General features: G+C 38.7%; 1 protein-coding gene across 1 annotated transcript in view; it reads right to left on the bottom strand.

Annotated features, from left to right (window-relative positions):
- Positions 1 to 19570, bottom strand: part of LOC122816324 (zinc finger protein 160-like) — a 97712-nt gene extending 78142 nt beyond the window's left edge. The window contains exon 1 of the mRNA XM_044089053.1: positions 19372 to 19570. The gene's annotated coding sequence lies outside the window, so the exon portion shown is untranslated. The remainder of the gene's footprint in view (positions 1 to 19371) is intronic.
- Between the last annotated feature and the right edge of the window lie 353 nt (positions 19571 to 19923).

Genomic DNA, 19923 nt, shown 5'->3' with positions numbered 1-19923 from the left:
ATCCTACAAAAGGGCCTCACTGAGACAGATGCCGTCAAAGCCATGGCCTCAAGCTCAATGCCAAAAAGTGCATTGTCATCCCTTTTGGTAAAAACTCTGTACCCATGAACTACCACCTAGGCAATAGTCTACTTAACACCGAAAGTGTGATAAGAGACCTTGGGACACAGGTGGACAGTAGTCTCTACTTTGATAATCACATTGCCACAGTAGTCAGGAAATCCTTCTACATGGCACACCTCATCACAAAAGGTTTCTCATCCAGGAAAAAAAAAAAGAGGTCACTGTTCTCCTCTACCCATCACTCATTAGACCCATTATAGAGTACAACGCCCCTTTTGGTATGTACCTCACAAGACATCTACAAACAACTGGAAAGGCCGCAGAAATACCTCACAAAGAGGATTACCAGCCTCAAACAGATGCCCTACGCAGACCGTCTCAAAAAAACTCCAACTTTACTTTGTCGCATATCGCCTACTCAGAGGCGATCTCTGCCTAACATACAAAGCTATGTCAAACCCAGAGCTGTTGGACATGCTCCACTAAAAGAAATCTGAATCCCTCCGAGCTATACGCTCTAGGGACATAAACCTTGTCACCACAATAAACAGAACATGCTGGAGGGATAGATTCCTGTTCCAGAGACTTCCCATACTCTGGAACAAACTACCTATCTATATCAAACAAAGCTCCACATTAGCACTCCAAGAAAAATCTTGATGATTGGATGGGATATAGGAAATTCACCACGGGGATCACTTCTGTGGCTCTGCTTGACAGGGGCACAGGAAAATAATTTTCTTCGGTGGCAAAAGCCGTTTGGCTAGGCTTATATAAGCCCTAGGGCCAATAGCCTAGTACCTACCTATGAACCTATTATCTGTGTTATTCAGCATCATTTATTTATTTATTTACTTTATTTTACATTTGTTTACTGGGATAGTCCGACTGGATACATGTCCATTTTCAGCAGAGGCCTGGGAAGAAAAGCTCCAAAAAGACATTCAACAAACTGTTACATTTTTACAGTTTAAAACACAAATAAAAGGATTTTTACACAGATGTAAACACACACAAAAACAGATACACAAATTATTACATTTTTACTCAGATGGAAAGTTCTAGACAGTGTTTTTAAGAATGATAGGGTATTGAATGCCTAGTAGGCTAAATTGGTAGTAGATCCAAGGAGATCATAGGATTTATAAGTTAAGAAACAATAACGTGTAGGCAGAAGTCCTCCATGTGCACACGAGTGATGGTTAGAGTTCGTCTGGATTAGGACAAGGACATAGCCATCATTTTTTAAAGTACTGAATCAGACTTTTCTTGAATTGAGGTAGAGAGAGTTCAGATGTAAGATTAGCAGGAAGAGAATTCCAAGTTTTGCCAACAGAGTTAGCAAATAGAGATTTACCGGCTGTGTTGTTAGATTTGAGAGTTTGAACTAGTAGTCTTTCAGATGAACGAAGTGCACTAAGGTTACTGTAGGGGGTGATGAGGTTTTTAAGTACGGGTGTATTATCTGGTTGGTACAGGATCTTGTGTGCAACTATTGGTTGGTTAACCTGAAGTAGGTTAGGCAGTTCAAGCCATCCTAGTAGATTTAGGTTATGAGAGTTCTGTAGGCTGCATCGGTAGCAAATCTAGCAATGTGATTGTAGCTGCTAGAAAGTTTATTAAGGTCAGTTTTGCTGAGGTTTCTAAATAGAGGGGAAGCATAGAGAAGGGTGGAGAGTAGATGTGTACGAGCAATTACAGTTTTGGCTAATGGCATTAGGAAGGGCTTGATCCTACAAAGTGAGCCAAGTTTTTTATTAACTGTTTTAATAGTTTTATTGATATGCAGATCAAATTTAAGGTTATTATCTATTATAACTCCTAACAGTTTGGTTAAGGAATCTGGGGAAATAATGGTGCTGTTGTTGAATTTTAATGTAAAGGTTATAGGGGAAGACCTGTGAGTGGGGGAGAAAAGCAGCAATTTGGTTTTATTAGAATTTAACATGAGACGATGGTTAAGGAGCCAATTTTCAACTGTGTTAAAAGTATTTTGGGATAGAATCTGTAACTCTGTAGGTGAAGTGTCGGAGCATACTAAAGTGGAGTCATCTGCATATTGAATGCATGTTGCATTTGGGATGATCTTATACAAATCATTGATGAAAATGGAAAATAATAGTGGACCTTGTATGGAGCCTTGGGGTACCCCGAGGGTGATGGGTAAAAGGGTGGATAGTTTGCTCTGCCATAGGACAGCCTGTTGTCTACCACTGAGATATGATTGAAACCAATGGATGGCCTTGTCCTCTAGGGAGATGAATTTCAAAAGTGTTTATGAGTATTTGGTGGTTTACCATATCAAAGGCTTTTGAAAGATCAAGAAAGATATCAGAGGAAAGTTTATTATGATTTTGGTGTTGGTTAATGACGTTAGAGAAGGAGAGGAGGGCTGAGGTTGTACTATGGAATGGTCTAAAGCCACGTTGGGTGTTGGCTAGAAGATTTTTATGGATAAGACAGTTCAGGAGTTGATTGTGGATGCATTTTAGCCAAGGGTGACAGAATAGCTGTGGGTCTATAGTTTGAATGTTCAGCAGAGCTGCCCCCTTTATGGAGTAGGATGACATGGGATATCTTCCAGATGGAGGGAATGGATGTTTCAATTATAGTTCTATTGATCAGGATAGTAATAGGATATGCTATGGCATCTGCAGCTTTTTGTAGATATTCTGCAGGGAGGAGATCAGCCAGCAGGGTGGTAGGCTTTAGTTTTTTTAAGTAATTTTTGGACCAAAGATGCGCAAACTGGCTTGAAGTTAAAGGGGAGTTGGGAGCAGGGTGTAGTGGCTGGAGAATATGGGCATCCAGAGGATAACTGATTAGCTAGGTTCTGGATGGTTGCTGTAAAGAAGCTGTTAAAGGTACTGGCAATTTCTGCTGGGGTTTTTTTGGTTAGAATCCAAGGGGGTAAGAGTGGAGGACTGTCCTGAACTAAGGAGTTTGTTTATACCTGGGAGGGTATATATACCTTTAGGTTGGGAGGGTGGCCTAATGGTTAAGGTGTTTGCCTTACAAACACAAGGTGCAGGGTTTGAATCTCACAAGGGATAATTGGCTAGGCTTAAAAAAATGGCTCGCAAGGGCAGTTAGCCTAGTACTAACCTATGAACCTACCCAAAACTTTTGTGGCTTGTTTTGGTGTTTTTCTTGTAGATAACAGTAACTGTTTTTCTTGTCTAATGTGGTAGATTTTTTTGTTTCATTTATTAGCTGTCTGTATCTAAGTTGATCTATAGGTTTTTTTTTGTGGTCCTCGAAGTGGCCCAAGCCCTATTTTTAAGTAGCATTTTATGTCTGGTTTCTTTTGAGAGCCAAAGAGCAACTTTTGTTTTGGTTCTAATAAAGGATGGATAGGAATTTGGTATTAAAGTAATTTAATGCTCCTTCAAGTGGTAATTGTTTCAGAATTGACCAATTGCAAGATTTGAGTTCATTTTGGAAATTTGTGCAGTTGAAATTCTTATTGTTCCTTACTGTTTTAAAATGGACTTGTTGTGGATATCAGCTTTTTGCCTGATTAAATAGGTAAGGAGGTGATCACTTACATAATCAGGCAGGGTCCCACTCTTGTATTTGAGGGGATGGGTGTTAACAAGAATCCAATCCAGAATACTTGCTTTATTATTGGGTTTACTGATCCTAGTGGGGGAGGATATGACCTGTGAAAATCCATAAAGGTTTATGTGGTGAGTGGGGGGTTCTGAGGAACACATGTTCCAGTCTATGTTGAAGTCCCCAAGTACCATGTTTTCTTGGGGGGTAATTGCTGGATAACCAATGTAGGATATCTTCAAGGGCATTTATGTTATTGCCTGGGGGAATATACACACACACAAGATTTATACATTTGTTCTTATTGATGTGGAGCTTAGTGATAAGAATTTCAGCACTGCCAAAAAGGGATGTTTGCAGGGCATTATTGGCTACTTCAAGCATGGATTTGTACAGAACAGCTACCCCACCTCCCTTTCTATTGCTTCAATCAAGTCTTAGGATGTTATAGCCTGGTGGTATAACTTCTTTATCTGAAGTAGAAGGTTTAGGTCAGGTTTCTGTAAGACGAAGTATGTCTGGGGAAAGAGCATCTAAGAGGGCATGTAGGTGTTGAATCTTATTGTTTACACTTCTGATAATTAGGTGACTGATCAAGAGTGAGTTTGGGGGTTTGTCTAAGATTTGTGTAGTAGTGGGACAGTTAGTAAAGGACCTAGAGCCAGTGGATGAGGATGGACCTGGATTTGGGTAGATATCTTCATCCATTGTCAACTTGCATTGTAATCTGATTGTGAGCTTCCAGATTTTAATTAACAGACTTTGGTATCTTTTGGTTTTAGGGTTGGCATATCTTGTTCTAATGGGATGCTGATACATAGTAAGTTAGGAGTTAGATGGGAGGGGATGTATTAAGTGTTCAAGCTTGTGTGGAGCTATAAAAGTGGAGGTTTGGCCTTTTGGGTAGTGGAAACCTGGGTATGTATTATATTCATAGGCAGTAAGAAGATATGGGACAAGCAAAAAGGGTAGCAGAGAGTACAGTGGTAGCATTTTAAATGGTTTCATTACAAGTAACATTGAGATTATTGAGGTGGACTTGTCCCCAGTTTAAACTTTTTAAGATAGGATAGAAAGGTTAAGTACTGGACAGCCTACTGATGACTTGGATATAGCTGATTGGTTGAAGAAAGAGGGGTTGTGGTTGTAGCACTATATATTTAGCACCACTAAGGGGGCGGGTGGAATTTGGGGTAGGGCAGAGTGCGGAGCAAGCCTGAGCACAGTGAGGGCAAGCGGAGCACGGCCAAACTAGACCATGAGGTAGTAAGGGTCTGTGTATACTGCGTGAGTGCACTGGAGCTAAAAGTAGGTTCTTTCTTACTTTCTAACAGATTCCTCACCTCCTACATCATGTAGTAAGTGACACTATTGTTCAAACAGTTAAAAAGGCAAGGGGTGTGCAGAGATGACCAAATTACACCTAAATTTGTTTTTATAAGGGAGGAGAAGAATATTGCCGATTACCTAGTACCTAGCTTTTACAAGCAAGCAAGCAACCAATGTTTGCTGTTAACCCCTGCTCCCACATTAATAGGAGCACTGCCCCCTGTGGACATTGTAATGTATGTTCTTACATTGTTATTGAAATACGTACTGTTAATGGCAATTCTTTTTATATTATACGGAACGTTAGTATTATTAGTAAACAAGTAGTTTATAATTTAATTTGTCCTTGTGGTTGTGTGTGTGTGTGTGTGTGTGTGTGTGTGTGTGTGTGTGTGTGTGTGTGTGTGTGTGTGTGTGTATATATATTACATATACACACACACACACACACACACTGGGGAAACTAAAAAACAGTTCAAACGCTGACCATAAGAACATGTTAAGGATATTACTTAGGACAATATTATCAGCCATGTGACAATGCATTTTATTAAGTGTCATGAAGGTCTCCTTCTAAAAAAAAGTTTTTGTCTTTATACAAATCCCCTAAAATAGAGGATAACAGAAAAGTGAAAGATATCTTCAAATATAAGGTGTCCTTAGTAAATATGAAACCGTTGCAAATAACAGTTTAAATACTGAATTAAATTGGACGTTACTTATGTAATCTTCCCTAACTTCACATTCTGCTTGCTTTATATCATGAGTTACGTATTCTCTTGATGTTTTACTGACATTTTATTTATTCAACAGGTTTTAACTGGTTAATTAATTAATTGCTTTGCTGATTGTGTTACTGATTGTGTTTTGTGCAAATGGTCACTTTGACCAATGTACCAGTATGGAATAACGTTATCTGAATTTCTGTTTGTCATATAACAGTACCTGGCCTGTTACTCAGTCATTTGGTTGTTGTAAAGTTTTTAACAGACGATTTCTGAGTAAGATTTTCTCCTACAGTGTGGAAACATCCTTGGATTGGTATAAAGGCAGCAATAAATCTAACCTGAATAAGTACATACATTTCTCCTTTGTATACCTCAGACAAACTGCTTTGAATAATGATGCACCTTTGTATACCTCAGACAAACTGCTTTGAATAATGATGCACCACTTACACACACAGCATTTTTGTTCTAGCTGATCTTACTAAGCATGACCTAAGAAGAGCACAAACATTGTATAATTAAAATAAAGTGCCATTGACTCTGCAAACTGATGTTGGTGAACGCATAGGAGCTGTACTCTTTTTATAATGTGACAAAGGCTTTTGATACAGTTATCCATAACCCCTTTATTGATAAATTAATTAAAGTTCCAGAAGACTTTAATCAATCAATCAACACAATGCTTTCTGAGCTACCTTTATAATAGTTGCTGGTCTTCTCCAGGTGGGTGTATTATCAAAGAGACAGTCCCCATGCATTAAGGCAAACAAGACACTAGCCGTTTCCTCTCTGCACCATACGGAAGTACTCATGTGGACTCATGTTTGGGGCCACATTCAATAGTGCTTTCTCTCTCTCTCTATTATATATATATATATATATATATATATATATATATATATATGCGCACACACCCACTTGCACACATACATACACACATAAATTTCACATATACAAGAGAGAGCTATGCAATGTGGTCTCAAAGCCTGGAGTCCACACAAGTACTTTCCTAAGGCATGGAGAGTAAACAGCCTCTGTTTTGCGTGTCATAATGCACTGGGACTGTCTCTTTGACAATATGTGTATTACCCTAGATCAAATGAGCACAGTGGACGTCTGTTTGGTCAACAACATTTGGTAGATAGAAACAGATGGACAACATGTGCACGAGATTGACAATTCTTGTGAGGGGAAATTTTCCCTTTCCCCATTAATTGCATGATCTCAGAGTTAGTATATAAAATTAGAAGGGGGGTGTGTAGGGGACATAGCCCCTAAATGGGTGGTACAATGGCGGACTGACCCCCTGCAAAAACACCATCTATTGGTTTAGTCTGCTCTGGGGTAATCCTCAAAGCATGTAGGCTGTGTGTTGACGTTTCATTTCTTGACATTTTTATGTCAATATTCTTGAGAGTTGACATTGTGCACTTCCAATCTAAAACAATACATGCATATTATATTTTTATTATAATCTAGGCAACAAATATACTGCCTCTGTAGATATCACATATACCTTGAAGATGTCTATGCTGAAACGCATTATCATATACCATAAACAAGACAGCAACATGCATTTATTAATGTAAAACATGGACTTTCAATTGAAAAGGAGTGCAACAAATGTGTGCATGACAGAAAGATAGTAGTACAAAATAGCAGATCATGAAAATGAAAATGAAAACTAAGGCGAGAATATTCCATGAGAAAAATAATTAGTCCCTAAATAAGTAGGAAAGTAAACAAATAGAAATAATTTAGTTTAGACTATGAAACATTACAACTGCGGTGGTGGTGCTGCGGTAGCGCTGTCGCCTGACAGTAAGACGTTGTCCCGTTCGATACTCAGCTAGAACGTCTTCTGTCTGGAGACATGCGTGAATGGGTGTACCTTCGTTGAAGGTTGTGCGTCAGGGCCGGCAACTCGGCACGTAAAAATCTACTGCCAATCATTAGTGGACCGGAGTTCCACTGTGGCGACCCCTAACCGGGAAAAGCCGAAAGACACAACAACAACAAGACTATGAAACATTACAAAACAATTGAAACAGTACTAAAAATAAGAACAAATCTGGAGTACAGCTTTCTGTCAAAAACACATCTATGCAAGGTGAATTAATTAGTGTAAATGGGGTAGTTAAGGCAGTGGTCAACTTCTGCAGTTTCATTTCATGGAAATACTTAAATAGATTAAGTATTACATCAAATGAGGGTGGGTATTTGTCTCCAGATTTAAACATGTTATGCATTTTAAAAATGAATGTGAAGAAAAGCAAAGTGGTAAAGTTTGACACCCTTTCCATTTCATGAACACATAACAAAGGGCTGTGATCAGAGACTTGGTAATAATGCTTTACAATATATAGGGTATTTTAACTGCCCTATGTGACAGCTTTAATTTAAAAACAAGTAAGAGTGTGGTAGTACAAATTCTGTAACAGCTATTAAAGTTATTGGTGAATACTGCTGCATTTTGCATTTGACTATCATTTGTGTTGTGGCACAAAAGCGTGTCACATCTTTTAAAGCTGTTAGCTTCATCGGTAAAAAAACTATCTGTCCGGTGATTGCCATCTCTGTGACATTGTGAGGTTCAGTTTCTTTTACAAAAGCCAGGTTCATACATAAGAATCTGACTATAACATAGAGGATTATGACTTGGTTTCCAAGCACAACCATCACGTTATGTGTTTCAGAATTTGTTTTGAGAACAGTATAAACTGAGAATCAACACCCATGTCAAGAATACAGAGTAGGTAGAAATGATAGGAGAAAACAATCAAAATTCTTTGCAATACATGGACCTTTAGCTGCTCTGATGTTGTACTAGTTACATGGAAACCAAGTTTAATTGCAAGAAGTCAAAGCTATGGAACACAGCACTATCACAGAGACAGCAGTCAAAAGATAAGTGTACCGCTGATGGACTAACACCTCCTAAAAGCTGTTAAACACTTCAGTCTGCCTTTTTTGTGTGACTTAACAGTCAGAAGTGTTTTACATCTTTTGAAGAAGTTTCCATTTCCAATACCATCCCTTGGGGGATACTGTTGATGTCCTAATGTGAGACTACAGTGTAACAGCTCCGAAAGATAAATTTATTATGCATCGCTTTGCCACCCAAGGCGTGCATAACAAGGTTGTCTTTGTCCTGCTTTTGAAGTATAATCAGTGCATTCACATAGACTCAAGTTTGTTACAGCAAGGTTTTTACTTATGCCTCTGGTTGTAACAAGGTTGTATTCTCTTATTTAACAATTTTCATGCACAGATTTCGCCACTGATCAGCGATGGGCTCCTCCTTCCTCTTCCCCGTTTGTACACCCCCCAAAGTACAGAGCAATGTACCAGGATTTATATTCCAGTCGTACTCCTTTCTAACCATTGAGCTCCCAGCCATTTCCATTTTCAAGCCCAAAAACTCACAGTTAAAATGGACGACCTGCAATACCATGGCCAGTGCCACCTCTGTCTACACAATGCACCCGAGTTCTTCAAAAGCAGGTGACTCTCAGCTCCATTCTTCAGCCCCACTCTCCTGTTTTATCTTCTTAAACAAATTTTATATGCCTTTCATTTATTCATAACTCCTTGGACTTTCTAAATTCAACCCTGACATGCCCTTACTGGTAGCACGTAGACATATCACCACACCAAAGATAAAATTGGATAAGGAATCTAATTTTCACATAACACCCTGTTTTAATCCCTGTCAACAGTCGTATTCAGAAAGCTGGCATGTTTGAGGTTAATATTCACATTTGTGGAGAGCCCAGCTGGAAGTAATGCACCTTCCTGGCCCAGAAGTATAACCTGGCAGAGACATTTTTTATACCAAGCACAAGTTAATTTTATTTCCTAGCAAAACTTATTTACAGTTTCTCTAGAACTGCAAATTTACACACTTTGGCACAATGACTACAAGGGGTCTACCCCATCAACCAAAGCCAAGCTTCTTCGGATCCTTTCCAACTAATTTTTACTCGTTATCATAGTTTTTAGGGTTTGTATACATGTTATACTATTAAGGGCATGGTTCTGTTTGTAGCTTTTGTATGCATTTGTTACTGGGAATGCACACATAAAGAGTACAGTGCTGGACTTGACATCAAGCACAGGTTGAACCCCCCCCCCTTTCCCTGAGCAGATCTGACGAAGGTTAGGCAAAAGAGCATCATAGTTATTTATTGACACAAAACCTCAGGAACCTGATGCTATGCTCATTTTTTTCTTTATCTCGATGGTGAATTCATTCTATGACATTTCAGAGTCAAAAATGGTTTTATTTTGCATTTGGATAAAACCTGAATGTTTTGTAAACCCTGTTTTTCTGTTTAAAACCAAGTCAAAAATAGATTTATTTTGTATTTGGATAAAACTTTGTTGTTGTATAAACCGTTTTTACCATATTTTTGGTGTCAAAACTGTTGTTATGTAATAATTAAGAGGTGCTGCCCCCCCCCCCCCCCATCTCCAGGGCACTCCACCAAGATCTGGGCATGTTCCAGGGTTGGTTGGAGTAGAAACATACCTCCTCTAATAACAAATATAAATGGCATCACCTCCCGAGAAATGCATCAAACATGAACTGTACTTATCTGCTCTGAAGAACAGACAAATAAAGACCTTGAACAACAGGCTCCTGTGACTTGTCTTGTAATTGTTTCTACTGATCTTTCAAGCTAAAAGCCCTCCCTGCACAGCTGTAGCCTAATGAGGCCCTGGTGTTTAGCAGGGAAGTTTTAATAAGCAAAATCAGTTCTTCCTCTCTTAGTCATTTCGGACGGATCACAAGAACACAACTGTGGGTGTACAACTTTATCCACTCTAGCAGGCCCGAGTTGTACTTTTCTAGCTTTGTGCATGTGTTATTTCAAGAAATCCCATTTATTTCAATGAAATTCCTCTTCCTCTTTTCCAAAGATCCCATCTCCAGTTCTTTTATCTCCTTTACCACATTTACAACTTCTATCATGTCTGAAATAGATTTTGATTTCCATTTTCTAGTAATTACTTTTTTTTGGCAGCCAGTACCATTAAACTTAGTAAAACCTTGCTATAGTAAGGCAACTCAGATCCTACATCTCAGTTCAAAAGAATCAAGCAAGTCGTATCCTATATTCCAGCTCAAAGGAATCATTTCCTTTGTTACTTACCATTTGTTCTCCTATTTATGTCTCAGTAGAGAAATTTAAAATATGCCAACTTGTTATCCCCCCCCCCCCCCCCAAAGGACATGTCCCAAATTCACTCTCTATTCCTCATCACATTTCCAACATTTGCTATCTACTCAGTGAAAAATCTGCTGAAGTCTACTCAGGGTATACAAATACCTATGTGAACATTTCCATGCAAGAATACTAAATCTTCCGGACACTGATGCATACCTGGGAGTTGTACAGATTTCTTCCAATTGTTCCTTTGTAAATTGTCTTTCCATTTTCTTAGAAGCATAGCTGGCTCAACCTGTGTCCTGTGCTGGAGTCACGATCTAGCACCCCACCTTCTTGGCAGAGATTACTGCAGATACAGCATCCAATGTGAACACCCTCCCCTAGTTCTTCAAATGAAGAGCAAAAAAAGTCTTTGCCTTCTACTGGCACACTTACTAGGTGGTCAGATACACCTCACGCCCTCTCCCTCCTCCTTCCTCTCATTTTGCAAAAATAACAACAGAATTTAAAAAAAGCTGCTTGCTACAGTTTAGACCTCACACGGAGCATTACAGTGCTCAGCTCTGACCACAAGCTGGTATGCATTAAACAGCAATCAGAATCGTCCGATCACATATATGTCAAAACTGGTGTTAAATGTGGAGCTTTTTTCCAAGCCTCCACCAAAGAAGGGTTTCTTCCCAGTCAGGCTTTCCTGGTAAACAGAGATAAATAAATAAATACATTTTATATGCTCTAACAATGATCCCCTTTTCAACAGCAGCTTTTGTTGTAGACTCAACTAAAAACTGCCCCAGCGTTGGTCTTTCACTTAGCACTGCCTATGCCTTTCTCTTTGCCTACACTCTATCATCACTCAGAAACAGAGAAGGCAGTCTCGAACCTGCAGTGCAGTTTCTGCTTAGCCTCATCCCATGGCTTTCTCTTTGCCTATACTCCGTTATCACTCAGTAACAGGGAAGGCTGTCTTGAACCTGCAATGCAGTTTCTGCTTAGCCTCATCCCATGGCTTTCTCTTGGCCTATACCCAGTTATCACTCAGTAACAGGGAAGGCAGTCTCAAACCTGCAGTGCAGTTTCTGCTTAGCCTCATCCCACTCATTACCTTTTCCTCCCGATTTATTTGTTCTGAATAACTTGGTTTATTTTGTTAATTTCTTTCAGTAAACGCCAGCTCCCTCTTGCCTATTTTCTGTACCCCTACTTGCAAACACCATATTGGTAAAATTTCCTCTCTCTAATTCCACACTGGCTTGGTTCTTATTTATTTATTTATTTTACATTTGTTGATCAGGATTGTCCGATCGAGCTGAAGAGCCCTTTTCAGCGGCGGCCCGGGGAGAAAAGCTCCAACATATTATACAATTTTCATTTTAAATTAGCATTAAACAGCAATATTACAGGATTACTACAAGGCATTAAGTAGCAATACAATGTTATACAGTGTCAATCAGGAGTATAGCATAACTATTTCAAGACATGTAAAAAGAAATATGTCATTAAGATGAATATAGTTTTTGGGGTAAGTGGTTACAAAAATCCAGTTTTATCATGGTGTAGTTGCATGAAGGCAAGACAATTACAATAGAATGTTTCTCTGAGGCAATTTGCTTAATAGATTTTAGAAGACAGTAGAGAGTAGTCAAGGAAGATTAGAGAGAGCTAGTGAGTGAGTTAAGGGCAGAAAGTAGATTAAGGTAAGAGAAGTAGGGGATGTTAAGGAGGGAGAGTGCAGTGAAAGGACCAGTGACTTTTAAAGTGCTCTTTGGTGGCTGTCTTAAATTGTTTAGGATGTGTAAGGGTCCTGACTTTTAGTGGAAGCCTATTCCAGGCAATAGTGGGGTGATAGCTATACATGTTGCATCCAAATTTAGACTTGGGTTTGTGGATTTGTAGTAGGTCTTGGTTAGAGCTTCGGAGAGGTCTGGAGGAAGAATAATGGGAGATGAGACGGGATAGTGCTGGGCAGTAGGAAGGCTGGTATAGGATAGAATGGATGATCTGGAGCTGAGAGAGAAGAAAGAAGCTGGTGGGGTAATTCAAGCCAGTCTAGGTGTTTTAGAGAGAGACAGTGATGGGATTTGTAGGTATGTTGGGCAGCAAATCTAGCTACCTTGTTGTAGGTAGATTTGAGTTTGGTCAGGAGTGTTGAGTTAAGATTTGTGAGAATTTGACAATTGTACATGCATGGCTTCCCTGCGGTCGAGTGGCATTCGAAAGACATGTGTAGAATGGGCGTGCCTTCGTTGAAGGTTGGGCGTCGAACTGGCACCTCGGCACCCGTAAAAAATCTACTGCCAATCATTACTGGACTGGAGTTCTGCTGTGGCAACCCCTAACCGGGAAAAGCCGAAAGAAGAACAACATTAGACTGGGTAGAAGGTAGGTAAGAGAGAGAGAGAGAGAAATCTTGACTTCAGAGGTAAGGAATTTCTTGTTATGGTAAAGGAGCCCTAGTTTTGAATGAGTTTTTTTTTATACAGTTATTAACATGCAAGTCAAATTTAAGCTGATCATCTATGGTTACGTCTAAGAGCTTAGTACTGGATTCTACCTGAATGGGAGTGTTATTAAGGGACTGTATGGAGTAGGAGGGTTTAATATTGTTGAACTTTTTAGGTAGGAAGAGTAACAGCTTTGTTTTTTTTAGGGTTAAGGATGAGCTGGTTGTTGGAGAGCCATGTTTCAACTAAGTTAAAAGATGCCCGAGTAGCTGAGAAGAGCTTAGAGGGAAAGTTGGCTGTGGTGATGAGTGGAGAGTCATCTGCGTATTACACTAAAGATGACTGAGGACAGGAGGTATAGAGCTGATTAGTAAAGATATTAAAAAGTAAAGGCCCTAGCACAGACCCTGAGGTGCACCCATTTTGACAGGGAGAGGAGGGGAGAGTGCAGAGTGCCATCTCACTGATTGAGATCTATCAGTGAGGTAGCTGGAGAACCATGCAACAGTATCAGAGGAGAAATTGAGGTTATGCAGTTTGTGCATATTTGCTAATTTCTTTCAGTAAACTCCAGCTCCCTCTTGCCTATTTTCTGTACCCCCACTTGCAGACACCATACTGGTAAATTTTCCTTTCTCTAATTCCACAGTGGCTTGGTTCTTAGAATACTTCATACTACTTTATAAATATAACATTAGGTACGGTTGTTGTTGCTCTCTTTAAGGACCTGCATTCACAATCCTAGTCTCTTTATACCCCCCCCAAAATAAAAATCACCATTCTTCTCCACTATGATTTATAACCTTCTGTTTGAATAATGTATACAAGCCTTAAATGCATAGTTTTAAAGTAGCCCTTCAATCATATAAACTTAAATCACTTTGTTCTAAGGGGAAAATCAACTTATCCCACTTAACTTTTGGCCTTTTCTTCCTTAATACAAATTCCTTCAACTCTTTATAACTATCATCCACAACTTCAACTCTAGCTGATGAAAATATGCCTGCCCTGTATACAAGACTAAAGGGACTAAACATATTCTCACTGCCTCTATATTGTTATCCATAGCAAGATTCTTCACAGCAAGAGCTTTTTTTTCTGCTTTATTGGTTGACTTTCATTTACTATCGCTAAAATTCTTCATTGCTGGCATCAAGGCAGCATAATTACTAGCCAGCAACTGAATTTTATTCAAACTGATAACATTTATTGGCTTTTTTAAAATAGGTTTCTCAGGTTTCACATTGGGGGAGCTGTAATCGACCTGCTACTCAGTGTGCAGCCATCTTTACAGGACAATAATGGCTACATCTCTTAAAATGACAAATACTCATAATTACGATGAAATGCTACAAATAATCTCTCCATTGTGGATGTATTTAACCTGGGCAATGAAACAACTTCTGATCTTGGAAGTAAAAAGTAGCAGCCAACATTCTTCCAATATTCATAAATATCTGCTAGTGTATGCATGTAATATTGCGCACTTGAGTAGTTTTATATTATCTGTATGCAACATATTTAAAGCAAACAAATAATCAAACTAGTGCTATAGTCTGCATTCGATACATTCTATTTTGCCTGCCTGTTTAGTAATTCACACTCAAACTCTTGTTTCCTTGAAGAATGATGCCTATAGTGGAAAAAATCAGACAGAAGCTGCCACTTGTATTACCAGAAACACTAATTCATATATTACATTTAATTTACCAGGAAACTAACTTTCAGACGTGCCTTTTGATATCCCTGCAGACTAAAAGGAATGAAGGGTCGTACCAGTTTCCATTCAAAACAAACTAGGAACCTGTTAATTACATCAGAATTTCCACATCAATACATCAAAAGACTTACTAATGCATTTGCTTATAAATTAATTTAACTATAATGTGCGACGTAAGAAAATGCACATAACTGTTGTACCAGTATATGATTACCTGTGCAGCAATTGCTGCACAGATAAAGGCCAGCAGAGTACAATGACAAAGCACAGAATCTCTTTCTATACATGCATCCATGCTGTTAGCTGTGATGTGGCAATTTTTATTTATAATTAGTGACAAACTTTTCATTTTGGAGGAGGAAGTCTGGGAGAATGAAAAGAACAGAACATTTGCAGTTGGTTTTCATTCTCTTAAATGTTGTTACAACCTCAAAGAACCACAAGCTTGGGACTTTAAAGTGTCTTCCTCATTAGTATAGTGGTGAGTGTTCTCGTTTGTAATGTAGGAGACCAGGGTCCCATTCACTGACAGGGAGTAGATTTACCTTTTTGGGGATGGGGTTGGCTTAATGGCCAAGGTCTTTACCTCACAGATACTAAGTACATGGTTTGATTCTGAACTCTGATTATTCTCTAGGCTTGTAACAGTCCACAGACTGATAGGTTCATACATAAATATTAGGCTAATTACCTATATATATATATATATATATATATATATATATATATATATATATATATATATATATATATATAGAGAGAGAGAGAAGAGACACACACACACACACACACACACACACACACACACACACACACACACACACACACACACACACACACACACACACATATCATAAGGTGAACCAATTTATCGGTCAGATTCTGGTCCTTCAACCAACTTTCATTGATAAGAAAGAAAGAAAGAAATATTAGAAGTTGGGTACAAAATGAAAAATAATTTAGAGCATCCACAGAACTACAAGTAGGAACTTTTCCCTGCAACTCTCATAGGATACAAATGTTGTACATTTGCAAGCCAATAGAACTATTTTATTTGTCCAAACTCGAAAAAGAAACATGTCTGCACTGAGAGACATAACTGCAGTAGTAACTATGTGATATACTGGGCAAGCTGCACAAAATGCAAAGCATTCTGCATTGGAGAGACAATAACTCTCTCAAAATAAGAGTGACCAAACACCTCTCAGACATTAAAACATGCTCAGGTCTACAGGAACTATGAGGTTTGTTTTTCACAACATTCTGAGACTTAGTTTGGACCCATTACAAGACAATATGAATGCAAAGCTAGAGAAAAAAAGTACTTGAATGGCAGATTCAACTTAAAGCTTATTGGAAGGCAGACTCAGTCAGACATGTTCCATTAGGTTGTCTTACTACTAACCCTGAGGGCAATTTGCTCCGATCTTTCTTATCAAATACTTCCTAGACTCGCACACTGTTGCCAAGTCCTAATTATACGTCTGCCCTTAGTAGCAGAGTTTTTTTGGGTTCTGATAACCATCATGCTCATCTCCCACTCCCATCACATCATTTCACACGGAGTTTAGTCTCACTACCATTTGTTTCATTATATACTATAATAATTTAATAAAAATGCAGGACTAAATGCTTACATTGTTATCTGACATGTAAGCACACTAATCATCAGACAGATTCACAGTGAATTTGCACTACTTAGATAAGGTGGCAACAGCACCAATCACAATAAAAATGCAAACTATGTATGCACCACTGTTAAAATCACTTTCATTGAATGCGATGTTTAATTGCTCTTGGATTAATGTCTTCAGTGTAATTTAAATTGCTTTTAATATGGAAAATAGAAAAGTATATATTACTTGTTACAACTTAGATCTGATGAAGCTCTGACAAGGGTGAAAGCGCACACCTCTGGCTTTTACTTAATAAACCATGGTTTAAACAAGCTCTATCAACCTGAATTCTGTTTTCTTATTTTTAATAATGCAAAGGGATCTTTGACATGAATCTTACATTAGACGTTATGACAACAGCCTATGTTAGTAATTTGTATGCTGACATCATTCCTTTACTAGACCCCCCCTTTTTATTTTCGAAGGAAAGTGTGGACTACCCTTCAGACTGGAAAACTACATCTCCACAGTATTAGGTGTGTGTGTGTGTGTGTGTGTGTGTGTGTGTGTGTGTGTGTGTGTGTATTCATAGGTGTATACTATGCTACAGACCACTGGGGTCTTTATAAAGCCTATCCATGCATCCCAAATGTATCCTACAAGTGTTTTAAGGTTATTTTAAGGGGGTATATGTAAGCCAGGGTATGAGTTACAGGTTGCCTCTGTCTATCAGAGAGACAGAAATTCACCCCAGGCCTAGCACCCAATTTCCCATCCACTGGTCCAGGTAGAGCTTAAATAGGGTTATGGCAAAACTCTGCTTCACTTGGATGAGAAGCCTGTTCAAGAGAAGAATTCTCAGAGACACACATATGTCCCTCCAGCATATTCTATGTATGTCACAAGCAAAGTTAAAGTCCCTAGATCGAGTAGTTTTGTGGATGCCCAAAAGTTCCAGCAGAGTGCTATCCAAGGATGTCTTACATGCCAGGCACAGGATGGCTCTCAACAGTCTATAGGAAATCAAATATAGAGATAGGGCTTTTATGTGATCTGCATAAGAGGAGGACCATGCCTCACATGTAATATAAACATGCCTTGGGGTATTCAGACAATCATTTTCTGATGAATTCCTGGGCCAGTCATCATGGATACAGTAGGTCCTTCAAGTAGCACAGCAAATATATTTTGGAGCCAGGAATCTGAGCTACTCATGACTGAATCTTTTAGATGTGGCTTGTAACCCAACAACCCAGTATCAGCCTTTGTCTAGGCAAGTGCGCATTATAAAATACAGGTACAATGAAACTGATACCAGTCAGTCACATCCTTGGCCACTGTGCTACTCACCAGTCACATGGATGCTGACCACAGGAAGTTCTAGGTACAGTCTGCTACCATATCAAGGAAGCACAAAAGCTTGACATGGACCCAGGAAACCTCCTGTACTACATCCAAAATTCATTTTACTCATTTAAAAAAAATGAAATATCTAGAGTCAATGGTAACACAGATTTTCAGTATCAGTTTCCTATCAAAAATGATACAAAAGTTATCAAACGGTAACAAAAAAGAAAACTGGATGTCTGCAAGGGGGCAATCTGAAATCATCCAGTCGACATACCAGGTAGCCAAAGTTCGGAATGTCTATCCAGTACTGCATGGATAAGCAGGACATGCAGTTTATTCATAACGGTCAGGCTAGATGGGCAACAGAGTCCTTATCTGCCAATAAGCTTTATCTCAAACATTTATAATTATGAGGCTATAAACGATACATCAGAATGCATGACTAAAAAGGCAGCATAACTAAAATAACAGACTGAAAGTGGTACAACTAGGAGACCTAATCTTAATTTCTATGGTCTTCATTACAAACTATGTTACACTGAACACGTTTCTTCACCTTTGCTTGCTCCTGAATCACTTCTGTTACAAGCTCATGTGCCTTGTGGGAGGTACCTAGCTGTCAAAATAAAATAAATGCCAATATAAAGCACAGTTGTCCATCAGCTTTTTGTAACACAATGCCAGTTATTTACAGGACAGGCAGTAAACCTATTTCTCTCAAAGGAATGCAAACGTTAACAGTGAAATCCAAGTGTGATTCAAATACAAAAGTGAAACACTTATGCCATCCAACAATATACACTGAATTAAATATTAAAAAATTAGTATAACATACTGAAAAATCATTCAACAGGCATCCTGGTGCCCTGTCATTTACCAGTTTTTTACATAAAATAACTTTTACACAACTGCAAGTGTTACAATACTGTCTTGTACTGCTGTTGCCAGAGCTTTGCTTTTCTATCATTAGCCCTACTCAGTTACAATATTTTCAGCCTAAGCAGCTTTTATTCTGTTACTTTTTAAATATTCACACCCACACTCAAACACTATTCCCTTAAAGCTTCCACATTAAAACAACGCTTTATGTACAATAGCATGTTTACAGTAATGTGTTACACTACATTACCCTGCATTTTGCAGCAACAGACATTTGTGTACTTCCTAAAACACTGTCTTTATGTATCACTTCTTAGGCTAGCTGTTTTCTCTCCAGTTTGACATTACCTAATACTCCTTCACTATTTGTTATGCTAATCATCTGTGCCTGGATACTCACATTCATCAGGCTATTACTTCCTGCATGCTGTCCCAACATTCTGTACTCTGTTTTCCTGCAGTTAGGTTTTAGGGGATTTCCTTATAAAAAATGCTAGTCTGTGTACATCTTACCTCTTGAACTGTTTCATTGATTGTTTTCCAGCTGATTAGCATCCACTTACAAAACTGAAAAAGGCAGTACATTTTGTCAAACTCCTATCTCTTAAAAGCATTTACTGCAAGACACCCAGCACTCTCAGTTTACATGTCCTCATACATAAGAACACGGAGTAAACTTCCTTAATACCCTGTTGTGTAACTCAAAATGTATTCCCCAACACAAAGTCCAACAAAGTAATCCTTCCCTACCAAAAGACAAGTTCCAGCATAGAAACCCCTCCTCCAAATCCTTCTACTCAGTGTCTCTTCTTTCTGTGTTGAAAGATGATAGAAACCTCTATCTCTGTAACCTGAGACAAAAGAAAATGTGGAAAGGAAGTTCTTTGAAAATGTTTTAGAATGTGTCAGTGCTGCAGTTTCAAAATTAAACTGATAAAATGAAGCAGACTTGAGGAATGGCTTTAGTAGAGTTGCAGTTTTTATTTTGGTAAGCAAGAGACATGAAATTTTGCTCAGTTTTAACAGTTATTGGAGCAGTGTATCCCTACTTATTCTTGCCACAGT

Source organism: Protopterus annectens, chromosome 12.part0 (genome assembly GCF_019279795.1).
Source record: "Protopterus annectens isolate FY-2018-M chromosome 12.part0, PAN1.0, whole genome shotgun sequence".
In the NCBI taxonomy this organism is placed as follows: domain Eukaryota; kingdom Metazoa; phylum Chordata; order Ceratodontiformes; family Protopteridae; genus Protopterus; species Protopterus annectens.
The sequence above is the reverse complement of the archived record's forward strand: the minus strand, read 5'-3'. Positions and strand labels throughout refer to the sequence as shown.